The sequence below is a fragment of the Palaemon carinicauda genome, chromosome 21 (genome assembly GCF_036898095.1).
Source record: "Palaemon carinicauda isolate YSFRI2023 chromosome 21, ASM3689809v2, whole genome shotgun sequence".
NCBI lineage: Eukaryota > Metazoa > Arthropoda > Malacostraca > Decapoda > Palaemonidae > Palaemon > Palaemon carinicauda.
In genome coordinates, this window is record NC_090745.1 from 106,145,773 (window position 1) to 106,166,240 (window position 20,468).

At 46.4% G+C, this 20,468-nt stretch overlaps 1 long non-coding RNA gene across 2 annotated transcripts in view; it reads left to right on the top strand.

The window, feature by feature from the left end:
• LOC137615395 (uncharacterized) overlaps window positions 1-20,468 on the top strand; it is a 65,897-nt gene that overhangs the window by 43,610 nt on the left and 1,819 nt on the right. For both annotated transcript variants that reach the window (XR_011039233.1, XR_011039234.1), the window contains exon 3: window positions 1,904-2,061. This is a non-coding gene — a long non-coding RNA (uncharacterized lncRNA). The remainder of the gene's footprint in view (window positions 1-1,903; window positions 2,062-20,468) is intronic.

Genomic DNA, 20,468 nt, shown 5'->3' on the forward strand with positions numbered 1-20,468 from the left:
AGTACAGTATATATATATATTTTTCAACTTGATAGCATTCTCAAATTAGTAAAGCAGGTTTTACATATTCAAGAATGGTGTTTGTTGATCAATGATTCCTAAACACTTCACTGTATTTAGATATTTCTACAGTTATAATAAATTAATTGCCTACGTACTGTAAATGCCACAATTCTAATCACAATATCCAGAGAGCAAATTGTAAGACTCAAATTTCTAAAGTTGCTTGTACATATTTCTTAGTGACATTTCTTTCTCACAATTGATAGTCCTTCACAATGGATATTTACAAGAATATTTTTGCAGGAATCACAATTTGTTTATGTACACTATATACAATACTGTATATGGTAAAGTATAGATTTTTGATAAGATCTATTACATTGAAAATCAAGTACTTACTGTCATTTCTTTTCACTAACTGGGATAACATTCTAAAGCATATCAGTTAGGCATCATGGACGGATCACAATAAAGTTTTGATAAGTCACAAGAGTTTAAACAATCTTACCTTAATAAAAAAAATACACAAACTCCTTCCCTATTAAAAGGGATGTTAAAAGTTTAAGTCAAATATTAAAGGGAAACAACTTCCATGACAACTACAGTTGTTCATGATCTTATATAAAAGAATTTTTTCAAGTCTTCAAAATAAATTAGTATTTATTTCCATTGTATTTTGAGAAATGAACAACATACGGTATAGTACTGTATGTATGCAGAAGTATAACTTGCTTTTCTTGGAAAATAATTTTAAATAAGGCATTGAGAAAAATAGTGGCTCATTCATTTAATATTCCTCCAATTTTTTTTTTTTTTTAAATTATAGCAGTCTTATTCTGTACCTTCAATAAGGTTTGAAATTAGGATTATGGTATTTATTTATAATCCAAAATTTTGTCCCTACTGTATATTAAATATCTTATTGCTATCATTCTTAAAATTTATCATGATCTAATTAAATATTGTTCATTACAAAGAAACTCTTCTTTCCAAAATATTTTGTAAAAACAAATACGGTGGTACCTCGTTTAAGAGATTAATTAATACTGGAAGAGAGTTCCCAACCCAAAATCATAATCTAAAAATTTTTTTTTTTTTACTAAAAAATTATCCTTTAATATAGTGTAGCCTATAATTTGTATAGAATACCCATATTTTATAAAGTATAAATAAAAAAAATTATTGCCAACTCTTTACCGAAAGAGAGGCTATTCATTGACAAACTAACCTTTTCTGTGTGAAAACCTTAAAAACCCACACGTAAAATAAAAATTAAATCTTTAATATTCCGTCTCCGTTGTAAAACAAAAAATAAGGCTTTAATATACCTTTTACTTTGTAAAGAAAAGCTGTACAGGTATTTGGGTATACAGTATTACCATGACTGAAAATTAAGGCTACTAGTCAAATTAAGAGAGAATAATTTGATTAACGACCAATTTGATCAGCGACGGCTTTTTTCTGTCCCTATCTCTTAGTTGTACGAGGGATTACTGTTCAGTTGTACAGTATACTGTATCAATTTGCTTGTACTGTATTCAGTTACTCGTAAACTGAGGTATTACTGTTTGGAGTCATTTGAAATGGTAACTTTAATCGAACATGTCCTACATGAGAGAAAGTAAAAAAAAAAAAAAAAAGAAAAACCTTTCACTTGGAAATTAACAAACTTGCCCTTAACTTGTTTTGAGGAACCCTTACAATAATTGTCAGTTTTACCTTACAATAATTGTCAGTTTTAATTACATATTTTTTTACAAATATGGTTTCATCATACCTTAAGTCAATATCTCTTACATTAGTACTGTACAGTACTGTAAAGTTTTATACCTCATCTACAGTAATAAGATTTGTTTATTTGCTATTGACTGACTACGTTTTTTTTTCTTTCTTTTTACAGAGATTCAACTAATGAAATCCAAGGGGCTGTGCATTGTGAAAACTTAAAAAATAAACAAACCAACAATGTTTTTGAAAACTTCAAGTAAAAAAAATCCAACACAAGGATATTTAAAATGTCAAAAAACTATCAAGACTATCTTGAGACCTACACCTGAAGTAAGTAAATTTCAATTTTTCATTTATACTAATTTTCATCACTTTCATGTCACATATAAATTACTGTAGTTTAATTTATAAACTTTACGATAGACCATAATCATATCATTCTCATTAAGTACACAATAATGTAATGGTTTACAATTCTTTCATGAGAAACGTTTATTTAAATTATCATTTGCCAGTTAATTATAAGCCATGTAACTGACACTGGGAATGTTAACAGGTCAAAGATAACAGTGCTCTTTCAGAAAGCGTAGTTTTTCATGTTAAATAGTACGCCCTCCTTGTGAGTAATTTTGTTTTCATTATCATCATTTCTTTGAATACAGACCATGATTTGCATAAAGCTGTAAAATATCTGGCAATGAAATATCTGCTGTAGATTAGCAGTAAAGTACTGTACTATCAGTATTTCATCTAACCCTGAGACACCAGTATTCATGTATTTTCCAATGGCAACTGTCTGAAAATCAAACCTTTAAACAATAGTCAGATTCTTCAAGGCAATTATAGAAAATGACTAAATTAATCCCGTTTCACCCAGTACCGGAATCTTGGCTGCTACCGAAGAAACTGAAATAAAATTTTCAAATCTCTCTAGTGACCTTAATGATTTAGCTACAGTATAGCATATTTTTTTTTTCTTAAAGGATAAGACAGTATAATTAGAATCACAATACAGTAAAATTTTTCTTTGAGTTATGGGAGAAACTCTACCTACATGGACATAAGATATACCAAAAAAATATAAAGAATATATAAGAGAGGTTTGTTGCATTTACTAACAGCATAAACTGTATCAAGGGTTTTTTTTTTTATTTTGCCAATTTGACATAAATTACAGTACTATAGAAAATTAAAGCACAGTAAAATAAAAATACTTGTGTGAAAACGGCGATCGCTAGAAAATAAGTTTTTTACCTGTCGTTATTTATAACCATACATGCTGTGGTTCAACTAAGGCTCTAACAATAGCATAGGCCTAAGGTGCAATTTTTTATTTTTATTAATACTTAAAATTTCCTTTTATTGTGTCGTGGAAAATGGGTCATGACTCTGACAACGTCGGGGACGTCCATCGGTAGCCAAGAAATTCATAGGTTACTCATGGTTTTGTGAGACTTTGCAGTGATTATTGTGGGAAAACTTTTATATGAATGTTATTGTTCTACAATATGATACTGTACAAGGCTGTTGGTAATAGTATCTCAAAATAAGATGCTGTTAGTAATAGTATCTCAAAATAAGATGAAAAGGTATAAAAATAACTAAAGCTTAATTAGTCAAACTTAATTATTTTTTTTCGACAAGGTGAACACGCATACAATTTTCAAAGCATGACTTCTATTTTTGATTTGCCCGATATCATTTAAATCAATGATATATCTAATACTAAATGTTAAAATACTGCTAAAAGTGACAAGGATTTAATACTGACTATCCGTGTCCAATAAATTTTTTCAGCTTTGAAAGACCAAAAGTTACTCTTATCAAACTTGCATTTAAAAAAAATCATGAACAGAATTAGTCATTTTTATATTCGCCTAGATCTTCATGTTGCTTTGATCCCGAAGCTTGCTTATATGGACGTTTACCCACAAAGCTAAAAAAAATTCCAGTTCTCTTTCTTTCCAATATGCTTATGTCTCTATACAGTATTGAGACAATCTAGTGGCTAATGGCAATCTCCATGGTGTGCGGAGGCTGTACCATCTTTCGCCTCTTTGTACAGTACTGTATTTGAACATCAGGCTAGTAGAAGTTACACATTTTATTATTAGAATTCCATTTATTTCTAAGAACCAACACTGAAGTCATTATTGCTGATTCTTGTACACTGATTGAAGTGGTTGAATGAAGGAAAGATAAGCTGTTAATAGACCTAAAATAGCAAACTTATTTAATACCCTAGATATACTTTTTGGTCCTAGCACCATGGTATCAAACAATTTCAAAATCACAAATTTTAAGTAATTTGTATTTTTCCTAACAGTACTTACCTCGAACTACTTTCTTAGGAGTATCTGGGATCTCCTCCCATCCGACCAGAATTTTGTGTAGTTTACCCTATTCCCGTTCTCTATGCGGGGTAGTCTCTGGCGGAGTGGTATGCGCCCAGAGACGACCCGGGGTCAGAGAGCATGCTTTCTCAGGTCTCGCTCCTCAGTAAGTTTGGTAGAAAGAGGATCTCCTCTCTCTATTAAGTCCTGTAAGGCACTCGGGAAAGGATGGGTGGGCCATAACCCGAAAGTAGTTTAAGTACTGTTAGGAAAAATACAAATTACTTAAAATTTGTGATTTGTTCCAACACGGAGTACTCGCCGTCCCCAGCCGCCCGCATAGCAACGCCTTTTCAGCTCTCTCAACAACCGTTGGGGGACCAAAGGGCTTCGCTTACCCTCGGGAAAATGACCAGTATCACTCGCCTGCAACCTACCGCAGACAGCTCTCCTCGTGAGGTGAACCTACTTCGTGCCCTTATGGACAGCCACTTCATGACCTTCAAAACCTCCATCAACGCCTCCACTCGTGACGAAGAGGACATATATTCAACTTCAACCAAAGCCGACGTGAATGCTGTAGGACATACACGCCTATGAATACCGTAGGACATACACGCCTATGAACGCCGTAGGCCTATGAATGCCGTAGGACACGCCTATGAATGCCGTAGGACACACGCCTATGAATGCCGTAGGACACACGCCTATGAATGCCGTAGGATACACGCCTATGAATGGTAGGACACACACGCCTATGAATGCCGTAGGACACGCCTATGAATGCCGTAGGACACACGCCTATGAATGCCGTAGGACACACGCCTATGAATGCCGTAGGACACACTCGCCTACACCGTGACAAGCCGGAGCGGCAACACAGCCACCCATCATCCACCACTCGCTCGCTCCCCAACCATCGACTTCTACAGCCACTCACTGCCGCTAATCGGCGCAGTTTTTACTACTACCTCTCTAGATTCAGGGCACCTATTTAACATGTTCAGTATGTCATTTTTAGAGGGGGAGCCATGTACCAACCGTGTGTCACACAATTGTACATAATTCCTTTTGTATATATTATGCTTGTATCTTCGCTCTTCCCTCGCACTAAAACGAACATGAAAATTCATGTCTGCTGTTTTCCTCTGTAACATTGTCATTTCCTCGAACATGTATTTTCCTTTTGCCTTGAGGTTTTGTATATAAAGGAGTGTGTTCTTTAATATAGTACTCAGTTGATTGCTTCCTGCCTTTGAGTCACAACCTTCTCCCAGCTTCGTCACAGGCCTCAGTCTGGCCGTCCTCTCCAAGTACTTCCGTACTGCTCAGACAGGGCACAGCCGCAAGTCCTTGGGGTTGTCTGAACGGGGGATTGCCGGCACCGAGAACCCTTCAAACCTGGGGTCCCAGACTGCTGGGTTCTGGGTCTTGGCCACGAAGGATGGTACGAACTTGAAGGTAGCTTCACGCCAGCCCTTCGAGTGTGACACCTCGTATGAAAGTCCATGAAGTTCCCCTACTCGTTTTGCCGAAGCTAGTGCCAACAGAAAAACTGTCTTGAGGGTGAGTTCTTTGTCTAGGATGTCCTTTAGGGGTTCGAAGGGAGGTTCTGACAGCATCTTCAGAACCCTAGCCACGTCCCACTGGGGCACTCTAATCGCTTGCGGAGGGCATGATTGCTCAAAGCTCTTGATGAGCATCGAGATGTGTCTGGAGGAACCTAGGTCGATGCCCTTCAGGAGGAAGACTTGACCTAGGGCTGCTCGAACTCCTTTAATGGCTGGGATGGACATGATTTCCTCGTCCCTGAGATAGACCAAGAAGTCGGCTATCTCCGGGATAGAGGCTCTCAACGGCTTGGTATTCTTAGCGGCGCACCACTTCGTGAAGGTAGCCCATTTTGCCTTGTACACAGCGGCCGAAGACCGTCTCAGGTAACCCGACATCCTCGTTGCGGTCTTAGCCGAATAGCCTTCCTTCCTCAGGAGACGCTCGATAACCTCCACGCGTGAAGGAAGAGGGACCGAGGGTTTTCGTGAAACCTTTGAAAGTTTGGTTGCTGGAGAAGGTCTGACCTGTCCGGAAAGGGCCAAGGTGGAAGTCGCGCCAGTTCCTTTAGGTCCGCGAACCACTCTCTCTCCGGCCACCAGGGCGCTACCAAAGTCATTCACAGGTTGCTCGCTCTCCTCACCCTGTTGAGGACTTGTCTGAGCATTCCGAAGGGAGGGAAGGCGTACAAGTCGAGGTTGTCCCAAGGATGCTGGAAGGCATCTTCGAACGCTGCTCCGGGGTCTGGCACAGGAGAACAAAACACAGGGAGCTGTGCGTTTAGTCTCGTGGCGAAAAGGTCTATTACCGGCGATCCCCACTTCTGGATCAGAGTCTTGGCCACTTCTGGGTGAAGGGACTACTCGGACCCCACCACCTGACCCACTCTGCTGAGGCCATCGGCTAGGACATTCCTTTTCCCTGGAATGAACCTGGCCGAGATTCTGATCTGCTCCCTTTCGGCCCATTCCAGAAAATCCAACGTGAGGCCGCAAAACTCCTTTGATTTTAGTCCTCCTTGCTTCTTTATGTATGCTACTACAGTGGCGTTGTCGCACATCAAGACCACGGTGTTTCCTCGGAGCTTCTGGACGAACTCCAGACACGCCCTTTGTACTGCCATCATTTCCAGTACAGTACATTGATGTGCAGGTTTTTCTCCTCGGGTCCCCGCCTTCCTCTCGCTGTACTGTCGAGGAAGTGAGCACCCCAACCCTCCTTGGAGGCGTCCGTGAAGAGGAGCATCTCCGGAGGGTCGGCCGCGAAGGGCATCCCCTTGAGGGTGTTCGAAGTGTCGAGCCACCACTCAAGGACCTCCTTCGTTTCCGTGGTCACCGGAACTACTTTGTGAGGGGAGTGGTTCCAGGCTTCTTTCAGGTTCCACTGAACTCCTGAGCTTGAGTCTCCCCTAAGGGACTAGCTTCTCCAATGACACGAGGTGACCTATCAGTCTCTGCTAGTCCTTGGACCTCCTGGGCTGACCCGACAGAAAGGGCCGTAGGATGTGGCTCAGGTTGTCTACAGTAGTCTCTCCGCGGAAGGGAATGCTCTCGCCAACTGGGAATCTAGGACCATCCCGAGGTAGGTCATCCTGGTGGAGGGTATCAATTGGGACTTCTCCAGGTTGATGGTGATACCCAAGATGTTGCAGAACTGCAGGAGCTTCTCGCCTTGCCCCCTCAGTACTTCCCTTGAGTCTGAAAGCAACAACCAGTCGTCAAGGTACCGAATCAGGCGGATGCCCTGTTCGTGTGCCCAGGCTGAGACTGTCGCGAAGATCCTCGTGAAGACCTGAGGGGGTGTGGATAGACCGAAGCAGAGGGTCTTGAACTGCAACGTTTGGGTACCCCATTTCACCCTTAGATACTTCCTGCTGGAGGGGTGGACAGGGATCTGGAAGTATGCGTCCTTGAGGTCTATCGACATCATGAAGTCTCCTTCCCTCAAGGCCGCTAGGACCGACTTCGGAGTGTCCTTCTTGAAGTCGGTTTTGCACACGAACTTGTTGAGGGCTGAGAGGTCTATGACTGGTCTCTAGCCCCCTGTCACTTTCTCCACCAGGAAGAGTCTGCTGTAGAACCCTGGGCCTGGGTTCTTGACTGGCTCCATTGCCCCTTTCGCTAGCATAGCAGAGACTACTTCTTGTAGGGCTGTCCTTTTCGAGAGGTCTTTCGGTGCCAACCATTTCGCCTGTAGATCTGGTATCAGAGGTGGGGGTTCCGCCAGGAAGGGCAATCTGTATCCTTCCTTCAGGACCGTCACGGTCCACGGATCCGACCCGTGGTCCCGCCATGCTTGCCAAGAATTTCTGAAGCATCCCCCCACCTGAGGCTTCGGCAGGAGTAGGGGGCCGCCCTCCCTATCTCCTTCGGGAGGCACGGCCCGAACGCCCTCTTCTGGAGGCCGAATAGGAGGGCCTGAATGTTGACTGTGTGGTTGAAGATCCTCTACGGGAGGGCTGTTTAGGCTGCTGCCAGGACGTAGTAGGAGCGTCTCTCCTGGGCTGGCTAGGTGAGGCGCGAGGAGGAAGAGGGACATCTGAAGGAGGTCTCCTATGGGTGGATCTTCTTGCTGGAGGAGGTCTCGGTTCCCCCACATCCTTTAGCTTTCTCACCCTTTCCATCGCTTCCTCTACTTCCTTGAGGGGGAAGACAGTCTCGCCCCACAGTGGAAGACTCCTCGGGGACCTCGCCTCTGTCGGGGAGCCGCCTTACCAGTTTGCTGAGTACAGTGTCCCTTTTCCTCAGTATCCAGTTGGCGGCTTGCGTAATCGACTGATAGGACAGGAACTTCCAGGGCCTTAACCCCCAAGCTAATCAGCTCTTTCAGCAGGGCCTGATTTTCTGGAACCGCTAGGTCATGCGAGAGTTGGAACGCTACCAGAGTGGTGGCCCACCAATCCAGCCAGGATGACACATGCACAAGGTCCCTGGACAACTTCTCCATCATGGCGGTCTCCGCTGGCGAGAAACAAACCGGGGCTGTGGCCGCCCTCTCTTCTGCTGCGCCTTGTCCCAAGATGGCGACTGGTGGTTCTACTGCACAGGGTCCCACGCGGTGTCCTTCCGGGAGGTAGAACCGCGACTGAATCTTCAGGCACTGGAGAAGTCTAGAGGCATTCTGGTTCTTGGGGCCCTCCACATGGTTGGCAACTACCTTGCTCACATGTGCCAATCCCAGCTTCACGTCTCTAGCCACCGGGAGAGCTAGTGAGGGCTTCTGTTGAACGGGTGCATCCACCATCCTGTTGAGGCTAGAGAGCCAGAACTCGTCAGACGAGGGCTCTGGTTCATCCAGCCTATGGTGCCGTCGGATGAGGCCTATGACTCTACGGTATGCGGAAACCTCCGCTGGAGAGCCTTCTTCCCCATCCTCTCTCTTGTCCGTAGGGGGTCCTAGTTCTCGTGACGAAGGACCTCCGACGGGGGAGCCGTACCAGGAGGTGGCATCCTCTTGGAGTGGTCCAATTCCCTCGCTACAGGCCGTAGGATGGACATCGCCGCTGGGATGGAGGTCTCCGTTCTTGATTTCTCCCTTCTTCTGGAGGACCAGAGGTCCGCGGGCTTGCCCGTCGAGGAAAAGAACCTCTCCCGTTCTGGATGTCTCCTTGGAGATCTTGAAGGGGGGACGCGGCTGCCAGACCGAAGGGGCGACTCTCCCCGCTGGGCGGGTGGAGTTGGAACCTTCGCGGACCTATGCCTGTCCCTCGTTGTCTGATGAGACTAGATCCTCCGTCGGTCAAATCTGTTCCCGTCGATGAAACCTACTGGTGAGCGGGGTCTAGGGAGCCATCCCAAGGTGCCCGCGACGGCTGCCGCCCCCAGGAGTTGGCTACATGGGATGGAAACCCGCACCCATTCTTCCTCCGGCGAAAGACTTCTCCTGAACTTCCTCCTGGGGGATCTTGGACGTCTATCCACGTGGCGGGGTCTTGAGTTAGCTCTTCATTACTGGAATATTGTATGAATTAAAGCTGTTCTTTGAATTTTGTTTGAGAGGATATTGGAAACTTGGACAAAGTCTGGATCCTCTTTAGGCTAAAATTGAGCCATCCTTCATCTTCTGTTTGTAGACACTGGTTGAATCATGATAAAGTGGAAAGGTGTACAGACCAGTCATTTAAAAAAACAGGGTATCCACCTAACATGCTATATTATCCAGAACTGGTGAACAAAAATACCCCCCCTTTTTTTTTTTTTTTTTTTTAAATACTTCCTGGGATCACAAACTAGAATAGTCCCACTTACTCTGTATTTAAATTTTGTTCTTTATCAGTGTTTCTTTTTATTCACAAAGAGAAACTTTCTAAATGGGCTTTGTAGGAACTTCTCTAAAAAGTGACCAAGACTCTTCTCTTAGTACTATACTATTTGACCAAAATCTCTTCTCAAATACAGTTTAAAAGGCAACCAGTTACCAAAAGTAACAACAATCCTGTCCATCCATGAAAAACAAGATGCTATTGATTAGCCCTTATTGAAACCTTTGAGATATTTATTTAATGTAGGAACACGTGTCACAGATATCGTATGATATGCCACTATTGATATAATGGTAGGATCGAAGGACAGAGATTTAATAATCCTCTTTGACCCCAGACAGCACCAACAGCTCAGAATGTAGGCTTTCCCATACCCAATGAAAATGGAAAAAATTACTGTATTTTTTTAATCACATACTTGTAAAGGACCCTTTCATTTTAATCTTTTGTCCTGCCCCTATCTTGACATAGTTGAAATATCAAAATAGTAAGGCGTACACATTTTTCACAAGTATTGTTTAGATTACAGGATTGCCCCTGCCTTGAAACACAGGAAGCAAATTATGATTGCTTATGTGTGGAGAAATTACAACCAAGTAAAGTAGACTTGCTATAGCGAGAAATACTCAATGACTAAATGACAGAAGATGGTGCGGTCTACCTTTGCCATGGTTATTGGCCTTATATGCTAGAATGTCTCGGTACTATACTAGAGGCCTATGCCTATTGAAAGTAAAATAGGAATTTTTTTGGAAGAGTAAAAGTCTATAGGCTATATAAGAAAGCTTTGTGAGAAGTAATATGAACATCAAGGGAGGTTTATATACAGTATATAAAACTACAAAAATAAATTTGTAACCATGTAAGCAATTGTATGCTGCTATTTCACAGATGTTCAACAACAGTCAAGTATTTTTCCTTGGTATGTTTCCCCTGGGAGGAGAGACTTTTCATTTAAATAATTTCCAGTACCTGTACTGTATTGTTTAATATTAATTTACTTTTAAAAAATATAGTTATAAAAAGCCACAGTAATGTAATGATTACATTTGCTGATGAGTTGATATTCAACTTACATTGCATTGAAAAATGCAATAATAGGTAAACAGTAATCAAAGTCCCAAACCTCACCGCACAGTAGTACCTTAGCAAGGTGAAACAGTAAACGTGGCATATCCTTGGTCGAGTCACATTCGATATTGCTGTCATAGCAACTGTTGTGCATCTTGGGGGTTAGAGCTAGAGATCCTGAAAGTTTCCCTGTCTACATGCAGTCCACATTCATACAGCTAAGGTTATCAGCAGGCTTGAGAGAATGTGCAATTTTTTCTGCTTTTGTATTATCTGAATATTTGCTAAGTAAAGAACTTGAGAAGTTTCATCTGCCCAACAGCATTAGTTTTGGCATTGAGGGCTTAGGTGGACCTGGTCCCAAACCAAGAAGACTATTTTTGGTTGGAGGATGAGGATGATCTAAACACTGAAGAGGAGGAAGTCACTTTAAGGTCCCGCAAAAAAAAACTTCGGTCTCCCGTGGAGGCAACCTCTGGATGCCCTCCTTGGTTTTGGCCAGATTGCTAGTTTAGCTATTGATTTCTGTTGGGCAGGTTACTTTTCCTACTGGGACTGGCAACCTTATGTCTTATGTGGATACCTATTATAAGCTTGTGTCATTCTGTGGATGACTATTACCAAAATAGTTGCGATATTAATACACTTGCTCCATGGCGGTTCTATCCGAGGATATACCCTTTCAGAGTTTGCAAATTCTTAATACTCCCTCCAAGTTCCAGCTTGGGAGATCTTGTGGTCAATGAACCCATAGGTTTTCATTTTTGTGTATACTCCAGTGGAAGTTGACCCTCCATATTTTTGTCATTTGGATTTGGTGGCGAGGGAGGAGTCTGTTGGAGTTGTTTCTGGTATAGATGATGATGAGGGAGACTCGACAAGAAACTAATGGCAATCTGTCATAGGATGTAAGTCTGTCTTGTATGATGGCTTTTCATTATAAAGGTATTGATATTCCATTTGATGAAGTGGATTAAAGGATTGATACTTTTCCACTAAAGAAGAAAACTTCCTATTATAAGGGTCTGCTGTATAATGGAGATTAGCGATAGTTTCAGAAGCAGCCTAGAAAAAACACCAGTATAACAGGCTCCACCCAGGTCATCCCAGTTTGCAATAAGTTCCTTCGAGATGATAAAAGGCTGCAACAACAACCTTCTCAGGGAGAGACCCAAGTTCTGTGTACTTTTGGGATTTTTTTCAGAGGAGGAAGAGGAGCTGGAAGCAGGCTAAAAGTGGTCAGGTTTCTGGTTCATTTCACTAATTAAAAGGACTTCAACACTGTCTTCAAATTGGGGGGTCATCTCCATTGCTTTCGAGAACTTTTCTTGGAGGGGACGGAGTAGTCTCAAAAGGTCTGGGTTTGTCCATACTTCCTCCACAACAAAAAATCTTCCAGGACAAAATGCCATCCTAAAGTTATAGGGTAGACTGTTTGTGTCTTGAAGAAAGACTCTTTAAAGAGAAAAGTGATCCTCACTTTATCCCTTACCATCAAGTAAATAAGATTTGACACATTTAAGATGACTACCATTACGTATGTCTGCTAATTACTACAAGGAGATTTAATCTATACGATGGATCTAAATCTCAGGATATCCCTATAGCTCCCCACTTTCGACCTTATCAAAGGTATCAGCTTACAAGGAGTGTTACAGGTTCCGAGTAATGCGATTCAGCCTCAATATCCAGTACAAAACTAGCAATCGGTGATCAAATCACTGTAGTTCCAGGGATTTCAGGTCATTGCGTATTTGGATTACTAGCTTGTATGAGCAGCTTGAAAATATGCTTTCTTAAACACAAGTTAGTCGCAAATTCTCCCAGGACTTAAGATTTTTTTTATTAATTTTACCAGTCATTACAACTGTATCATAGAGTACAGTATACTGTAGTCAGAATATGTTGTTCCTCCTTTCTGGCCCAAAATCTCCAGGCTTGGATTTTCTCAACATATTTGCAGTAAAGAATTTTTAGTGTACAATGTGACTCATTTAATGGGCTGTAAATAGTCTTTGTCCACAAAGACAATATCTATTAGTGGTGAAGGTATGGATAGCTTTCCTGAAGGAAAACAGTACCAGAACTTTTTTTAAGAAACCCATCACAATCTTGTCATACAAATCAGCATTGAAGGAACTTAATGGCCTTTAATGTGGATTTGAACAGACATGTTTCACAAGATTACTCGGTCCTTTCCTTTGAAGTGATCATCCGTACCAACTCCTCCAATATCTTGGTCACTTTATAGTGCTCAAATTTTTAATGAAGCAAGAGTTGGTGAATGTCCAGCATCCTGTAAAGAACAGCAGTTTCTTGCCATCACTCCTGATAGTCTCCTGATTCTAACTCTGGGTCTTCTATTTTTGGTCAAAAATTAAGTCTTCAGAGGCTGGAACCTCTTTATCTCTTATTTTCTATAAGGATTGTAACCTGCCGTGTGTATATGATGTACCCTGCAATCATGTTTGCAGATATCCACATCTTGAGAAGGTATTCTGTTTCAAAATACCCAGACCAAGAAGTCCCTAGCTACAGGGCCTGGTAAGTGTTCTCATGACCTCCCTCATCAAAAAAGCTGATCCTTTCTCCATACCTAAAACCCACAATAGGAGAAAAATTGCTTCATTAACATTTCTTTTATGGGTTGGGCAGGACAGCATATTTTCAAGCTGTTCAACATGCATATGTGGTGCTTGGCTAATTTCTGGCCCCTTTAGATTGATATAGAGTAAAAGAAGAGAGATCCTCAACTGAGTTCCTTGGCAGAGGCACCATGATGATCATCTAGCTTCTTTCCCTGGGACCTTTCTCTTGAGTTAGATTTGTTAGTCTATTCTTTTCATTTTTGCATCATGTATTGGATGCTTGTTTGGTTATTGTGAGTTTACCCTTGTGGTACATGAGAGTACATTGCTGTTGCAATGGTTTTAGTCCCCAAGTCCACTTTTCTAGACTTACGAGTGGAAGTGGGACAGAAACGAGTCTTGCTCCGAATACGAAAGGTGATGGCTGGGTGGGAAATAACTGCCCAGTTAGCAATAACTCCTGTGTTAGTTTTGCTTCTCGGTGACAGTCATCAGTTAGCCGACTAATTTAGCATTGGAGGTGCTGTGTTCAGTTGAGCCTAAACCCATGGATCACCCTTTAACAAACTCAGTAAGTGCTTTGCGCATTGATACATTACACAAAGTGCTTGAGGACCCCACAGAACCTCCCGAAAAATTTCATCAAAATCACAAATTCTAAGTAATTTGTATTTTTCCTAACATACTTACCTCGAAATACTTTCTTAAGAGAGTGGAATCTCTCAATCACCGACCAAGAATTTTGCACAGTTGCCCCCCTCTCCGCGGCCTCTCAAGGGCGTTGCAGGGCGTAAGGATACTTATACTTTAGGAGGAGGGAGTAGCTTACAGATTGAAATGTTCGAGACTCGCTGGGGCCCTTGAACTAGATAGGGGGCTAGTTCTGGGACTCCCAGGGAGAGGCAGGAGAGTAGGGGAAAGCACGCAAAAGTCTACCTTATGTACAACTCGCCTTTTATTCAAAATCCATACCTGATGTGTTCTAAAACCCTATCTCTCATGTAGGGATGGGGAAAAAAGGGTGGGGTCTCGGGAAACGGACAGAGGTTAGCTAGGAAGTAAGGAGGAACTTGTCGCTTATGATTACTTCCCACGGCTAACCCGGGGCCCAACCTACTAATTTTGTTGCATGGCCGCAACGACTGGCCCGATGGAGAAGGCATCCAAGGACTTCCTCGTATAGTCCTTGAGGTAGTGGACTGTAAAGATGGACTGCCTAGCCCAAGTGCCCGCCCGTATGATTTGACCTACCGCCATGTTGGTGCCAAACGCTAAGGTCGTGCTAAGACCTCTAATATCATGAGGTCTTGGGGTACCAGGCACCGTGGTGCCCTCACTCTCATAGGCCCTCTTTATAACCTGTCTCAGCCAGAAGGATATGGTGTTTTTGGAAACTGCCTTCTTGACCGAGCCTGTGGACACAAACAAACTCTTCACCACCGGTCTGAGTTTGGCCGTCCTACTAAGGTATTTCCTGATGGTCTTTATGGGACACAAGAGCAGGTCACTAGGGTTGTCCTAGCGCGGAATAGCCGGAATTGAGACCTCTGGTCAGCAATTGCAGGGTTCTGGGTCTTTGCTACGAACTCCGGCAAGAACTTGAAAGTCATGTCCTTCCACCCCTTTCGAGTGGGATACCTCGAAAGACAGGCCGTGGAGCTCGCTCACTCGTTTCGTTGAGGCCAGGCCTAGTAGGAATATGGCTTTGAGGGTGAGCTCTTAGTCTAAAAAATCTTTAGAGGTTCGTAGGGAGACCATGAAAGGACCTGAAGGACTTTGGCCACATCCCACTGGGGAACCCTCGAGGTGTGGGGATCACAAGTTTGCTCAAAACTCTTGATGAGCATCGAGATGTGACGCGAGGTCCCTAGATTGATGCCCTTAAGCTGGAATACCATGTCCCTAACGCTGCTCGAACCACCTTGCTGGGTGGGATGGGGACCCCTAGATCATCCCTCAAGTGTACCAGGAAGTCTGTGATGTTGTGGACCGAAACGTCCAAGGGCCGAAGGTTCTGAGTGGCACACCATTTGACAAAGGTTGCCCACATATCTTGGTACACAACACAAGAGGACCTCCGCAGGTACCCTGACATCCTATCCGCTGTTTTGTCCGAGAACCCTTACTTCCTTGGCAACCCGCTTGATAACCTCCACGCATGTAGCCTCAGCCCGAGGGTTTTCGAGCACCTTTTGGCAGTGTGGTTGACTTAGCAGGTCTCCTCTTATTGGTGAGGGCCACGGCGTGGGAATGGCTAGGTCCTGCAGATCCACGAACCACTCCCTCTCCGGCCACCAGGGCACTACCAAAGTCATCTCTGTGGACTTTGACTTCTTAACCTGTTGAGCACCTGTCTGATAATCCCGAAGGGGGGAAAGGCGTATACGTGGAGGTTGTCCCACGGGTGCTGGAAGGCGTCTTCGAAGGCTGCTGTCGGATCCGGTATCGGGGAGCAGAACATGGGGAGCTTCGCGTTTAGTCTTGTGACGAAAAAGTCTATCACTGGGGAGCCCCAACGACGGAGGACTTCCTGTGCCACTTGAGGGTGAAGGGACCACTCTGATCCCACTATTTGGCCTTTCCTGCTTAGCCCGTCCGCCAGGACGTTCCTCTTTCCGGGGATGAATCTGGCCTATAGGAGAATGTCGTTCCTTTTGGCCCATTCCAGGACATGAGCTGTGAGATCGCACAAATCCCTTGATCTTAGCCCTCCTTGTTTCTTGATGTACGTGGCGAAGGACATGAGGGCTACCGAGTTCCCCTGAACGAGGCGGACGAAGCTTATCAATGCCCTCTGCACTGCCATGAGCTCCAGAAGATTGATGTGCCGGGCCTTTTCCCCCACTGACCATTTCCCCTCTGCTGTTTCCTCGAGGAGATGCCCGTGAAGAGCAGCCTCTCCGGGGGAGGGGAGCCGAACGGAATCCCTTTCAACGTATTCCTCCTGTCGGACCACCAGAGGAGAGCTTTTTTGGAGGGAAGTGACACCGGAATTATCTTCTGTGGGGAGCTTCCCCTGAACCGGTCTGAGTTTGAGCCTTACTTGTGTGTCCAGGTCTAGACTAGGGCGAAGACTCTCGTGAAGACTTGAGGGGCTGTCGACAGACAGAAGCAGAGGGTCCTGAACTGAAGAGTCTGGGGGCCCCCACTTTACCCTGAGAAACTTCCTACTGGAGGGGCGAATGGGAACCTGGAAGTAGGCATCCTTGAAATCCAGGGACATCATGAAATCTCCTTCTCTCAAGGCTGCTAGAACCGACTTCGGCGTGTCCATCTTGAAGGGTGTCTTCTTGATGAATTTGTTCAATACCGAGAGGTCGATTACTGGTCTCCAACCTCCTGCCACTTTCTCCACCAGGACGAGTCTGCTGTAGAATCCCGGCGACGGTTCGTGCACGGGTTGCACGGCTCTTTTCTCCAGCATGACTTCCATCTCTGCCTGTAGAGCTGCCTTCTCCGAGTCGTTGGGAGCTAATCATACCCCTCGGTGATCGGGGATCAGCGGGGGCGGCTCTGACAGGAAGGGAATCCTGTATGCCTCCCTGAGAACAGTAACTGTACATGGGTCCGCCCCGTTGTCCCGCCATGCTTGCCAAAACTGATTGAGGCATCCCCCCACCAGGGGCATGGGAAGGTGTAGGTGGCCTCTCTCCCTATCTCCTTCTAGGAAGGCAGTTTGACCGGCTTCTCCTTGACCTGGAGAACTTAGGTCTATAGTAGGTTTGGGGTTGAGCACCACTCCCCCTGGAGGGCCACGGAGGTTGGTGCCATGAAGAGGTGAATGCTCCTCGCAACGGGCCGCCTTGGCAACTGCTGCCTGGGCTCGGCTGGCACCTTCAATCTGCTGACTCTCTCCATCGTCTCTGCTACCGTCTGGAGAGGGAACATCGTCTTGGCCGAGACGGAGAGTTTCTAAGGAAATTTGTCTCTCGCTCGGGGAGCCTGCGGGAAAGTCTGTTTAGGATAGTGTCCCTTCTCCTCAGAACCCATTTGGCTGTCTGGGTAAGGGACTGGTGTGTCAGAAATTTCATGGCTTTACCCCCCGAGCGGATCAATTCTTTCAGAAGGGCCTGATTGTCTGGCACTGCGAGGTCGTATGAGATCTGAAAGTCCTCCAGTGTACACGCCCACCAATCCAGCCAAGAGGTGACGTTCACAACGCCCTGAGTGATGACCTCCATCATGGCGGCCTCCGTAGCTAAGGCTACGTTCGTCCGAGTTGCCTTGGTTCAGTGTAACTGCCACTTCTTCTACCATGCGGGGCCCTGAATGGTGTCCGTCCAGCACGTAGAACTTCCTCTGGGTCTTGAGACCCGGTAGGAGTTTGCCTGAGCCCTGTGACCTCAAGGAATTCTCCGGGGCTGAGACGTACAGGTCCACATGTTCCATTCCCATGGCAACATCGGGGGCTAAAGGCAGGGTTAAGGAAGTCATCTTCTGCACAGGATCCTCCACCATCCTGCCCAAACCCGAGATCCAAGTTCGCGCAGCCGTTAGTTGAGGTTCATCCAACCTATGGTGCCGTTGGATGAGAGCAAGCACCTTACGGTAGGACAAGACCTCCTCCACCGAACACTCGCCCGAGTCACTTAAACCGTCCACTACCCGTACCTCCACGTCGGCAGGTTCCTCGAACGCGGAGGGATCCGTGGGCATGGAGGCATCGCGTTCCTCCTGGTAGGATGATGGAGCGGGCGCCTCCATCACGGGTAGAGCTGTCGGGGTGGAGGTAGCCGTCATGGGTCTACCCCCTCCCGGGCTCACCCGGATGGCGCTGGATGATGGTCGTGGCAGCGGCGAATCCCGAAACTTGGCCGGGACGGCTGTGACCAGAGAGTGTTGAGTAACGTTACTATGCCGAGCCCACGGGATTTCTCCGCACACGGGTGGAGCCGCCGACTTACTAGGCCGGGGCAGCAACGAGTGTGCCAACAGCTGCTCCCAGCGAGCAGGTGGAGCCGAAGAGACACTGTACAGTCAATTAAACCGTCCACTACCCGTACCTCCATGTTGGCAGGTTCCTCGAACGCGGAGGGATCCGTGGGCATGGAGGCATCCCGTTCCTCCTGGTAGGATGATGGAGCGGGCGCCTCCGTCACGGGTAGCTGTTGAGGCGGAGGTAGCTGTCATGTGTCCACCCCCTCCCGGGCTCACCCGGATGACGCTGGATGATGGTCGTGGCAGCGGCGAATCCCGAAATTTGGCCGGGACCGCTGTGACCAGAGAGTGTTGAGTAACGTTACTAGGCCGAGCCCACGGGATTTCTCCGCACACGAGTGGAGCCGCCGACTTACTAGGCCGGGGCAGCAACGAGTGTGCCAACAGCTGCTCCCAGCGAGCAGGTGGAGCCGAAGAGACACTGTACAGTCAATTAAACCGTCCACTACCCGTACCTCCATGTTGGCAGGTTCCTCGAACGCGGAGGGATCCGTGGGCATGGAGGCATCCCGTTCCTCCTGTTAGGATGATGGAGCGGGCGCCTCCGTCACGGGTAGAGCTGTTGAGGCGGAGGTAGCTGTCATGTGTCCACCCCCTCCCGGGCTCACCCGGATGACGCTGGATGATGGTCGTGGCAGCGGCGAATCCCGAAATTTGGCCGGGACCGCTGTGACCATAGACTCTTGAGTCACGTTACTGTGCCGAACCCGCGGGATTTCTCCGCACAGGTTGGTGCCGCCGACTTACTAGGCCGGGGCAGTAACGAGTGTGCCAACGGCTGCCCCCGACGAGCGGGCGGAGCCGAAGAGACACTACAGTACAGGGCAACGGGAGCGGCTCCAGCAGGCACTGGAGCGGCAACCGACCTGCTGGATCCCTACGATGTCGTACCACCGTGACATACCTCTTCCGCGGTGATGACCTCCTTCGGTAGTCCCTCTTCGAGGATCTCGCCCTTTTCCTGGGCGGACTGTCGTGTGGGCTCGATCTCCTCCTAGAGTCTCGGTCGCTGTAACCATCCGACAAATAGGAGTCTTAGGATAAGCCGTCATCGAAGTACGAGGAGACTGAAAATTTCCGACTCTACCACGAGCCTCCTGGGGGTCCTGGGTTTGGAATTCAGGGTTAACAGTGCCATGAAGTCCGGCGGGAGTGTGGCTGATGGTGCCAGGGGTGAAAGGGTGATGGGACGACCGTCGAACCAACCTTCGATGTCCTCCTCCAATCTCAAGGGGGACCTGAAGGATGTCCTCTGGGGCCTCCAAACGACTGAGTCGGGGTCCGAAACGCCCGTGGGTCGCTTCCCAATGCCCTGGCCACCCGCGGAAGATGCTGCACCTGAAAAGCACGTTACGGGCGTGGGGATGGGCGCACAAACGCCCCCCGCCCACCCCGGATCCACACTTATGACGAGTCCTGTGGGCACCTGGCCTTCGTCTAAAGCACACACTCCCACCACTTTAGCAGACCCCTCACTTGTCTTCATAGACCCCCAACACAGAATCCCCCACATTAGACTCATGGGGAACGGCAATGGGCCGCTTCTCCGAAACGGACTTACCTAGTCCCCTACCCTGGGTAGGGGAAGGCGAAGGAGAACCTCTCTCCGACAGGACCGAGGGCGACGTGACCGGCGACGAAAGGCCTGACTTCTTAGTCGACCTCTTAAAAGCCTTCTTCTTTTTCTTGGCGAAAAGAGCCCATTGGAGCTCCAGCCAAGACTCACACTCCGGGCCCTTAGACTCCAGGGAACACCTCTTGCCCCGACACGAGGAACACAAGGAATGCGGGTCGACCCCGGGCGGCGAGAGCGGCGCCATGCCCCGCAAGACTTACCCGCTTGAGACCCGGGACAACGACGCTGAGGTTCCATGGCAAAATCGAACACAAATGACAAAAGGGAAAGGTGAGGAACACAACGGGAATATGTGAGACACAAGGTAAAGGAACACGTGGAACAAGGGGTGAGAACACAAAGTAATCACGTGGGAACAC